Here is an 11,449-nt window from a genome sequence, read left to right on the forward strand (position 1 = left end):
CATTTCAATTATTCACTACCCACAACAACACCTGTAACTCCTGCTTCAGGACACCACATCTATAGAAATACTGCACCACTGATATTAAAGGAAGCGAGGACAATAACCACATCAAATCTCTTCTTCCCCCACAGCAACGACCGTGGCCACATCTCCTTCTCTCTACCTCGAGGACACGCTCGGGGGAGTACCTGACAGCATAAGAGCTCTCAAGAATCTTCACCACTGTCAAGACAGCCACTTGACCCCAATGAATGCAGGATCTCCTGCAAGGACTGATGCTGCCACCACTGCAGCTTCTCTGCTTCCACACAGGGAACCCAGCAGAGCACGGCCACGACACCCTCTGCACGCTGCAGCTGGCCACAGCAGGGCAGGGTGGAGAGGGAGGCAGCAGCACTTTGGGGAGGCAGCAAAGAAAAGCCAGGAAGAATGACCTCTGAGCCAGGACGAGGCCAAGGCCCGTGGTGGCAATGACAGCAGCGGTGGAACTCCCCAGCAGCAGTGGAACTCCCCAGGTAACCGGTGGCAGCAGATGCACCCACGATAATCAAAGCGCTCCGGCTAACTGACCTGGCGCCGGGTCACCCACGACCGTACCTCCAAAATGACCCGCTGTCACCACACCCTGCTGTCTAATTGCACCGGCACCAGATCACCCACGGCCATACCTGCAAACTGACCCACTGTCACCACACCCTGCCGTGTTTGCCAGCCTGGTGCTTTTTTCCATATCTAGAATGTGGAATTTCCGGACAAGGAGGTTGCTTTTTCAAAATTCTACATGTGAGGACGCTCCAGTGCTTTTCCTCAACATGAAAATTACGGCTTTTGGATTTTCTTTATGCCCCTGACAATCTGCACGCTTTTGGATTCTGGCTGCGTCGGTCTGTGCGCTCTATGAAAAACATTCTACCGTTTGGACCTTCCGAGAAACGGAAATCTTCCAGGATTTATGAAGCGATACAACGAAACCTTTTCTCAAAACTGTATTCTTATTCCCACCCCCTAAACTTTTATATAATTACACTCATCTATTTACATTATATCTATTTGCACTTATTATAGAGAAAATACTTACAAATCCATTGACACTTATGGAACCTCTCCTAAGACACGAGCCACATATTTACAATGTTCAGCTTGTACATTTTGACACTTCAATATCACATCAGACTTCTACGCTCTAACCGTACACATCTACTCATATCAAACCTCTCTTTACATTAATATCTAATATCTGATTAGACTTTGTACAGAACAGCTAATAGATCTATTTATTCTTTTTTTACATTTTGTCCTATATATCATCCTGCCTTATAAGTTAAGCTCTTTCATTGGTTCATTTATATACACAACACTTGTGTTTGCACTTTAAAATCTTCTATCTGCTTTGGCCTTGCATGGACAAGCTTATGCAGGACACACATTACTCTCTCTGTCTCATCTGCATGGTGCCCCAAGGAAGATTTTACAAGATCATTGTCTCAAAGGAACAACAGAAAAATGGCAACACCTCCCTAGCTCAACATTTCTTTTTCCTCTTTTCCTAATTGCTCTTCCCATTTCACATGTTGCCTTTTTAATGCATGTTTAAAGGACTGCAATTAGCACTGCTCCAGAAGAATTTGGGAAGTGCTGCTTCTCCCTCTGGCTCACCGTGGAACAAAATCCAGACACGAGATGCCGCTCTGTAGCTGTAGAAAACCTCCGGGTATTCATACGAACAATATACTAAATAAATGAAATTCTGTGCCTTCAAAGAAATTCCCCATGTCTGGAAAATCTAACAAAATACATTAAAAAACTCTCCTAATCAAGTATGTATCCATTTCAATGCTGAACAGACACACTTTCAACTTTTAAAAACTTCTGGCTTTGGTGCTACCCCTTCTTACATTACAAAAATTGCAAATTCTGACCTCAAATCTGGGTTCTGGGGGACCATAGGCAACTACACCACGGCTGTCACCAGCCCAGATCCTACCTAGGCCCGTATGGGATACAGGTTCACCTTGGGGTTACACACAGCTGCTCTGCCAAAAATTCCTCCTGCAGGCACAAGATTACACGGCAGATGTTCTTAGGCACACCGTGAAAGGGGGAGCTTTCAATGGCACTCTGGGATGCAGGGGGCTGCATCACCCACTGCCCTCAATACCTCTCACTCATCCTTCCTTTCAGCTAACGGGCCACGGCCCCCCACCCTCTCCACAGCCCCCTACAGCCCTGTGGTGCCTAGTGCTGCCCTGGACAACACGACACCTGTCAGCTCTGGAGCCCAAATCCTGGTTTTGTAAGCCTGTGGTGGGACTCCGCAATAGGGACTGGGGGCTGCACCTCTCCTGGGGTGACCTTTGGCTCCACTAACCTTGTGTGGTGACAATTCACACGGTAGCCAGGACTCTGCCCGTGTCACATGGGTTCACCCCCCATGCCGGTTAGGGCTCGCCGCTCCATACCCCACCTGTCCTGGACACGCTCTCACTCCCCCAGCAGAGGCACTACCCTGGGGCTCTGCACCCTGTACACATTTACCTGTATTTCTCTGACATCCCCTCCTATGCCACCGCCAGCAACCCGCCTTGGGACCGGGCTCTGTCTCCCACACCCTTCTCCCTTCTGCTGCTCCCCATGCCTCTCCCACAAATGTTTACTAATGCATTCTATTGCTGATCAAACAGAGAAATAATTAACACATTCACACTTTTCATTAGGAGTTTATTTATTAAAGGAATCATGGGGAGTAAATTGCATCAGCCTGCACTTACCACGCAGCTTTTCCTTGCTTCATAAGGTGACGCTGAACTCTCTCAGTAGGACTAAAAAATCCAGCTCTCCAGTTTAATAAAAGCCACCTTAGACCCACTGGGCCCAAAACCATAACAAATGGCACACTTCTTTTAGAGAGCTCTGCAACTACTCACGTTGGATACTGCTTTGGGGACTGCAACAATGACAGTTTTGCCATCCTGGCAAGCTCTGCCTCTGAAGAGCCTGCTTGCTGGCAGCTCCTGCAGCCAAAATTTATCCACCAGGTTGATGATTGGCATCTTCAGCACCACCTTCGTGCCACCCTAGGCAGCTGAACCGGGACACCCAGGACATTCCAGGCAGAGGTCCCTGCAGAACCATAAAAATCATTCAGTGCTTTGCAAAGCAAAGCTCAGAGGGATACAAGGCATTTTTCAGGAAAACCAACCAAAAACCCAGAAATTTTAGTGACCGAAGAACACACTTTTTGGAATGCAACTGCAGCCCGGCTCGTACCGAACGCTACACCTATCCACACTTTTAAGGGTGTGGAAAATGCCTTCAAAAACAGGTTATCCCATGACCACCTCCCACTGACAGGATCCTTGGGGCAACTCTTAGATTTTTGCATGTTCAACTGACAATAGGAAAACGGGACAGGTGTTTGGGATTTCTCTGAGCACGGTCTAGCAGCTCACAATACCCTTTGGGCTTTTACTTTGGTATTTTTATAACCTGGGGTTTTAATTATTTTCTGACCTCTGCTTGTCATGGGTCTGCAGCATCCTATTCCAGCCTCTTGGCTTCATTTGCCTTCTTCCACCGCATTTATCCTCGCATGGAAACTGCTAAAAAGCACAAAACAATGACACACGCTTCACACTTCAAACGCAAATAAATTACAATTACGAAAAATCTCGCTGCCACTTTTCTAAACTATTCATCACAGACCTTAGAAAAAGCAAAGGTGATCTGTCCCTGACAGGACTCCGCTGGGACACCCGAGCAGGCTCAGCGGGGCGCGGGGAGGCAGGCGGCTTTGGGGACGATTCACAGACACGCTGCCGCTGCCCGCAGGGACACGAGCCGTACCACCGGCTGCGGCTCCGCTCCCGCCCGCCCCCGTGGCCGCAGCGCCTCCCCCGGCGCCTCCCCCGGCGCCTCCCCCGGCGCCTCCCCCGGCGCCTCCCCCGGCGCCTCCCCCGGCGCCTCCCCCGGCGCCTCCCGCGGCGCCTCCCCCGGCGCCTCCCCCGGCGCCTCCCCCGGCGCCTCCCCCGGCGCCTCCCCCGGCGCCTCCCCCGGCGCCTCCCCCGGCGCCTCCCCCGGCGCCTCCCCCGGCGCCTCCCCCGGCGCCTCCCCCGGCGCCTCCCCCGGCGCCTCCCCCGGCGCCGCCCCCGGCGCCTCCCCCGGCGCCTCCCCCGGCGCCTCCCCCGGCGCCTCCCCCGGCGCCTCCCCCGGCGCCTCCCCCGGCGCCTCCCCCCGCGCCGCCCCCGGCGCCTCCCCCGGCGCCTCCCCCGGCGCCTCCCCCGGCGCCTCCCCCGGCGCCTCCCCCGGCGCCTCCCCCGGCGCCTCCCCCGGCGCCTCCCCCGGCGCCTCCCCCGGCGCCTCCCCCGGCGCCTCCCCCGGCGCCTCCCCCGGCGCCCCCTCTTTGCCGGGCCGGAACCCGAATGCGGACGGGAGGGAGAGCCAGGGGTGGGGCTGTGCGGATTCAACAGTCACAGCACAAAGGGGCTGCTCGGAAGGGTGGCTGTGAGATTTGCGGGCTTCCAGGGCTCTGTGCTTGTGAGGCGCGGGCAGGGGAGCGCGGAATGCAGCGTGGGAGGAGCTCGGGAACAACGCGAGGGCGGTGGGCGAGTCAGGGGCGAGAGCGGGTGGGGACCGCCTTTGGAATTCCCTGTGTATCGTTCCTCGCCTTTTTGGCTAAGATCAAGTGTAGTATCTATTCTTATCAGTTCAATATCTGATACGTCCTCGATGGGAGGACTTTATATTACAGGATTTTTGGGCTCGGGACTTGGATCCGGAGCTTGCTCCCTCCGCTCCGCGCGTGGTTCGGGTATTGCGGTGCCTCCGGGAACGGTGCACCCCGCCGGGGACCTCTGGTCGGTTAAAAACACATTTAAACCCGAGTAAACGTGATTATCCGCACTTAAGGGTAAACCGCAGCTCTCCGGACCCCTGAGAAGCTACAAAGCTCGGGCGGCTGTGATTCTCTCCTCCCTGCCCCTCGCAGGGTGCCGCGAAATGGCGGCGCTTCCCCCGTGCTTTTGCGTGCTATTTGGGTTAAACTCGGGGATCTCGCCGCTTTCTGAGGGGGTTTCCGATTTATATCAGGGTAATAGAGGATATTAATGTTGTTTAAATGAATCTCGGAGGGGATTTGGGGCAGTTTTATGAAATAAACACGTGAAGGAGGTGAGCAGCGGGGCGGGGAGCCGCACGGCTTTTTTTTTGCAGCTCTTCGATCGCCGATGTTTCTACGATGCAAATAAAGATCTCGATTCTTTTTAAAAACACGGATTTTGTTTATTTGTGAGGTAAAAAAGGTGCAAAACATCATCGGAGCCGCTTCGGCAGCGGCCGGGAGGTCCTGGGGGTGACCTAGGAGATCCCGGGAGTCCCCAAAGCCGGAAAATTCCCTGAAGCCCCCCCGGAACCTCCCCGGTTTCCTCAGCAATTTTGGGGGCGATGCGACAATTTTGGGGGATTTTCGGGCGTTCCCCGTGTCCTCCCCGGGATTTCCCCCTCCCCTGCTCTTACCGCAGCCCCGAGGGTCCCTCTGCCGCCCCCGAAGAGCCCCAGAAAGGGGCGAGGGATCCCCCGACCCCCGCTGTCCCGAACCCGCCCGGCAGAGCGGGCCGGGCGCGAGCCGCGCCTCGTGAGGGAAATGCAAATGAGGAGGCTATGGGCGGGGTTTGCGGCGGCTGGGGGAGGGGGCGTGGTTATGCAAATCGGCATGACCTCATGCCCGAAGTGCCTCCTGGAAGAAATGGGCGTGGTTATGCAAATATGCATGACCTCATGCCCGAGGTGCACCCTGGGGAGAAATGGGCGGGGTTATGCAAATATGCATGACCTCATGCCCGAGGTGCACCCTGGGAGAAATGGGCGGGGTTATGCAAATATGCATGACCTCATGCCCGAGGTGCACCCTGGGAGAAATGGGCGGGGTTATGCAAATCGGCATGACCTCATGCCCGAGGTGCACCCTGGGAGAAATGGGCGGGGCTATGCAAATCTCAGAACTCGCTCAGCGAACGGCACCACGGGAAATTCAGGCGCGGGTGCGAATTTTGGGGGATTTAAGGCTCAGCGCCCCAGCAGCGCGGGCGGAAAGGGCGGCAGGCGAGCGGGAAAGGGCGCGGGTAGAGCTGCGAAAGAGCTGGAGAGCGGAGAAATGGTCGCCGTGAGTTGTGCGTGAGGCGAGCGGGGTGCGGGCGGGAGCGCGGAAAGCGACGGGCATCGCTTGTCGGCCTTATGGCTAAGATCAAGAGTAGTGTTTGTTGTTGTCAGTTTAATATCTGACACATCCTCGATGAGAGAACTCTATGTTAGACCGACTTTAGTGTTTGGGAGTTGGATTCGGAGTTTGCGACCCTCCGCTCCGCGCATCTTCCCGGTATTGCGGTCCCTCCGGGTACGGTGTACCCCCGCCGGGGACCTTGGCTTGGTTAAAAACAGATTAAAATCAGAAATAGTGGGAATTGCGGGAGCTGTCCCGCACTATCGCCCACCCTTTTCTGCTGCAATAACGCTTCTCCGCCTCCCGAGCGGCTGCCAGGCTCGGGCGGCGCTGATTCTCTCCCCTCGCAGGTGCCGCGAGACGGCGGCGCCTCCCGCGCGCACTCTTTTGGGTTAAACTCCGTGATTTCGCCGCTTTCCGGGTGAGTTTAAACTTTTTCTGAGGGAAATAAAGGATAATAATGTTGTTTAAATGCATCGGGGAGGGGATTTGGGCAGTTTTACCAAATAAATCCGTGAGGGAGGTGAGGAGCGGGGCGGGGAGCCGCGCGGGTCTCTTTTTTGCAGCTCTTCGATCGCGGATGTTGCTACGATGCAAATAAAGATCTCGATTCTTTTTAAAAACACGGATTTTGTTTATTTGTGAGGTAAAACAGGTGCAAACCCTCATCGGAGCCGCTTCGGCAGCGGCCGGGAGGTCCTGGGGGTGACCTAGGAGATCCCGGGAGTCCCCAAAGCCGGAAAATTCCCTGAAGCCCCCCCGGAACCTCCCCGGTTTCCTCAGGAATTTTGGGGGCGATGCGACAATTTTGGGGGATTTTCGGGCGTTCCCCGTGTCCTCCCCGGGATTTCCCCCCTCCCCTGCTCTTACCGCAGCCCCGAGGGTCCCTCTGCCGCCCCCGAAAAGCCCCAGAAAGGGGCGAGGGATCCCCCGACCCCCGCTGTCCCGAACCCGCCCGGCAGAGCGGGCCGGGCCCGAGCCGCGCCTCGTAAGGGAAATGCAAATGAGGAGGCTATGGGCGGGGTTTGCGGAGGCTGGGGGAGGAGGGCGTGGTTATGCAAATTAGCATGACCTCATGCCCGAGGTGCATCCTGGGAGAAATGGGCGGGGTTATGCAAATCGGCATGACCTCATGCCCGAGGTGCATCCTGGGAGAAATGGGCGGGGTTATGCAAATCGGCATGACCTCATGCCCGAGGTGCATCCTGGGAGAAATGGGCGGGGTTATGCAAATTGACATTACCTCATGCCCGAGGTGCACCCTGGGAGAAATGGGCGGGGTTATGCAAATCGGCATGACCTCATGCCCGAGGTGCATCCTGGGAGAAATGGGCGGGGTTATGCAAATCGGCATGACCTCATGCCCGAGGTGCACCCTGGGAGAAATGGGCGGGACTATGCAAATCTCAGAACTCGCTCAGCGAACGGCACCACGGGAAATTCAGGCGCGGGTGCGAATTTTGGGGGATTTAAGGCTCAGCGCCCCAGCAGCGCGGGCGGAAAGGGCGGCAGGCGAGCGGGAAAGGGTGCGGGTAGAGCTGCGAAAGAGCTGGAGAGCGGAGAAATGGTCGCCGTGAGTTGTGCGTGAGGCGAGCGGGGTGCGGGCGGGAGCGCGGAAAGCGACGGGCATCGCTTGTCGGCCTTCTGGCTAAGATCAAGAGTAGTGTTTGTTGTTTTCAGTTTAATATCTGACACATCCTCGATGAGAGAACTCTATGTTAGACCGATTTTAGTGTTTGGGAGTTAGATTCGGAGCTGGCGACCCTCCGCTCCGCGCATCTTCCCGGTATTGCGGTACCTCCGGGCACGGTGTACCCCCGCCGGGGACCTTGGCTTGGTTAAAAACAGATTAAAATCAGAAATAGTGGGAGTTGCCGAAGCTGTCCCGCACTATCGCCCACCCTTTTCTGCTGAAATAACGCTTCTCCGCCTCCCGAGCGGCTGCCAGGCTCGGGCGGCGCTGATTCTCTCCCCTCGCAGGTGCCGCGAGACGGCGGCGCCTCCCGCGCGCACTCTTTTGGGTTAAACTCCGTGATTTCGCCGCTTTCCGGGTGAGTTTAAACTTTTTCTGAGGGAAATAAAGGATAATAATGTTGTTTAAATGCATCGGGGAGGGCATTTGGGCAGTTTTACCAAATAAATCCGTGAGGGAGGTGAGGAGCGGGGCGGGGAGCCGCGCGGGTCTCTTTTTTGCAGCTCTTCGATCGCGGATGTTGCTACGATGCAAATAAAGATCTCGGTTCTTTTTTAAAACACGGTTTTGTTTATTTGTGAGGTAAAACAGGTGCAAACCCTCATCGGAGCCGCTTCGGCAGCGGCCGGGAGGTCCTGGGGTGACCTAGGAGATCCCGGGAGTCCCCAAAGCCGGAAAATTCCCTGAAGCCCCCCCGGAACCTCCCCGGTTTCCTCAGCAATTTTGGGGGCGATGCGACAATTTTGGGGGATTTTCGGGCGTTCCCCGTGTCCTCCCCGGGATTTCCCCCCTCCCCTGCTCTTACCGCAGCCCCGAGGGTCCCTCTGCCGCCCCCGAAAAGCCCCAGAAAGGGGCGAGGAATCCCCCGACCCCCGCTGTCCCGAACCCGCCCGGCAGAGCGGGCCGGGCGCGAGCCGCGCCTCGTGAGGTAAATGCAAATTAGATGGGCATGGGCGGGGTTTGGGGAGACAGGCGTGGTTTTGCAAAATTGAGACATCGACGCTCAAGTGGCATCCTGGGAGAAATGGGCGGGGTTATGCTAAATATATGACATAATGTGCGAAAGGCATCCTGGGGAAAAGGCGGGGTTATGCATATTAAAGACCCGCGTCACCGCTACATGTGCATCATAGGAGCGATATTTGGGGAAAATTCGGAGGATTTAGAGGTCAGTGCTTCAGAAACATGTGCTGAAAGTGCGGGACGACAGCGGGAGTCTCTAAATTGCTGGAAAGCAGGTGCGGGGCGGGGCGGGGCGGCGCGGGGGAGACAGTGAGGTGTGTGTTTGTCGAGCGGGGTGCCGCCGGGAGCGTGGAACGAAAACCATAATCGGTTCTTGTCCTTTAGGCTGAGGTCAAGTGCAGTATCTGTCCTTATCCATGGCGTATCCGATACGTCCTCGAGGAGAGGACTGTATATTAGACTTATATCCGGAGCTTGCTCCCTCCGCTGTCGGTGCTCCACCTGCGAGCTCCTGGCACCGGTTTGCTGCTATCCCCGGAGCTCGCTCTCACGCCCGGCGCATTTGTCCGGTAACGCGGTGCCTCCGGGAACGGCGCCCCCCGCACGGGGACATTGCAGTCGTGAAAAAGCGCTAAGAGAAACAACAATACGAAATACCAACAATGCACAGCACTAACCTAAAATGCTCTTACCGCTAAACGCTCACACCATTTACCATTTACCAGAGACTGACATTTTTACCTTCTTTTCTTACCTGTATTTTAAACCACCCTCAATTCTCTGTACGGACTTCTCTAGTAATATAATGACTCATATTTCCACCACCGTGTCTTGCATTGCAAATGTATTTTTACACGATTCAAATCAAAACTCCATGACACTTCACTCAAATTATTGCCCACCACCATCTTTTTTATTTGGTTGGAGGACACTACAAGAACACATGCAAAACAAAGCAATAAGGCCTGCATGCAGCACTGCAAATTATGTAAAATTATAAAATTTATTTCTCTTTTTTTATAGGAACTCAAACCACCTGCTTGCACAGCACTTCTCAGCTTCATTCACACTCTTTGGAGGACGCTCTTAGAGGCCCAGCAATAACAGACATGATAGCTGCAGCTCTAGGATGCTCCACATGAACAGTGAGTGCTTCTTTATATTCTCCTTTTTTGTTCTGCTACACCTTCCTCTTACTAATTATTTCAGTAATCTCCCTCACTTGGGTAGCAGTATTCATAAGGCACCGTGTCGTGTGCATTGGAATTAAAGGTCCACTCATACACATAGTGAACAGGTTTAGTAAGAGCCAGAAAATGGCTTCAAGATTTAGGAAAAGGGTTGCTTTATTCTGTGATTAATAATTACAGCATCTCTTTATTAATGGCATAGCTAATGTGACACAGGCAGAGCACAGCAGAATGCCAAGTGAAAAGGCAATTAGTTTTACTTTACCTCATGTCATATGCAAAAGTTTTAACTGTCAAAATGCTGTTGATTCCTGGTAAACAAGGACTCTTGATCCATGTAGGTCCACTGGATAAGTTGGAACTACCAATCTCACTCTTCAGTGCAGTGTTACTCATGAGGAAAAGTTCACAACAAGTGGGATCTTGCTGCTCTGCACCATCGCTCGGCTGCCTCTGCAGCCAAGCTTGCATGCCTGCGTGTTCTGTTGCTGATAACGAACAATAAAACGTACAATTAACTCCCAGAACAACAATGGCAGATATACTTTAACTTCTTATAAAATATTGAAAGGCTGCTTTGAGGGTTTTTTCCTAAACTGTCTGTGGAAATTATGTCTTTGTAATTAATATAAGACAGGGTTTTTAAAGACCACTTCTTGCACACCTGCAAGAGTTTGGATTTGCTTGAAATATACCACATATACTTAAAGTGCAGCTAAGGTAATCTTCACATATAACACTGGCACATCACAGTTCTATTCTTGGGAAAAAAAGAATAATTTTTTCATGAAGAAACAAGCTTTCACCACTAATTTGGATTACAAGACAGCATTCTCAGGCATATTATTTGCCTGCACTGTAGATGTTTCTTATAATAACAGACAATGTTGTTAAAAATTATAGCATTCTCCTTTAGTGCAACTTGGGGTTTTTCCAAGTCCCTTTTTATTTGCTACAACACATGGCGTGATCATACTTTGTCATAAATCAAACCCTCCTTTTACATTATAAAGTGCTATATGCTGCTACGTATTGACTCCTTGACAGAAGCATCAGGTAATCACTGCTTTTGTAATCCCTCAGGTGTTATCTTTAGAGAGGCTCATTCTCACTGCCATGGTATCCACACTTTTGAAGCAGCAAATCATGTGTTTTGTCTCCACAACTTCTACAGAAAAAGACACAATGAGGAATACATACTCCAAAGTCATCCCTGCATATAAGCTCTTGAGTATTTTCAGATTAAACCTCAGTGAGTCAAACATGGAAAACTTGAATTTTTCATACGGGAGAGAATACTGTACTGCTCCTACAAGACTGCACCTTTGCAACAGGAAGCAGGCTCATTTTTTTTCAGTTTGTTTCTTTGCCTTCTTTTTTCCTTGG

The 11,449-nt window shown here is 53.0% G+C and overlaps 3 non-coding genes and 1 pseudogene across 3 annotated transcripts; all 4 read left to right on the forward strand.

Moving 5' to 3' along the window:
* Positions 1–4,654: 4,654 nt before the first annotated feature.
* Positions 4,655–4,844, forward strand: LOC146423722 (U2 spliceosomal RNA). The gene has a single exon (XR_014847365.1). It is a non-coding gene; the product is annotated as a U2 spliceosomal RNA (small nuclear RNA).
* Positions 4,845–6,215: 1,371 nt separating this feature from the next.
* LOC146423723 (U2 spliceosomal RNA) lies at positions 6,216–6,407 on the forward strand. The gene has a single exon (XR_014847361.1). It is a non-coding gene; the product is annotated as a U2 spliceosomal RNA (small nuclear RNA).
* Positions 6,408–7,845: 1,438 nt separating this feature from the next.
* Positions 7,846–8,037, forward strand: LOC146423724 (U2 spliceosomal RNA). The gene has a single exon (XR_014847362.1). It is a non-coding gene; the product is annotated as a U2 spliceosomal RNA (small nuclear RNA).
* Positions 8,038–9,238: 1,201 nt separating this feature from the next.
* LOC146423725 (U2 spliceosomal RNA) lies at positions 9,239–9,400 on the forward strand (annotated as a pseudogene).
* Positions 9,401–11,449: the final 2,049 nt, after the last annotated feature.

This window comes from Lichenostomus cassidix, unplaced genomic scaffold (genome assembly GCF_008360975.1).
Source record: "Lichenostomus cassidix isolate B80296 unplaced genomic scaffold, HeHo_3.0 HiC_scaffold_36, whole genome shotgun sequence".
NCBI lineage: Eukaryota > Metazoa > Chordata > Aves > Passeriformes > Meliphagidae > Lichenostomus > Lichenostomus cassidix.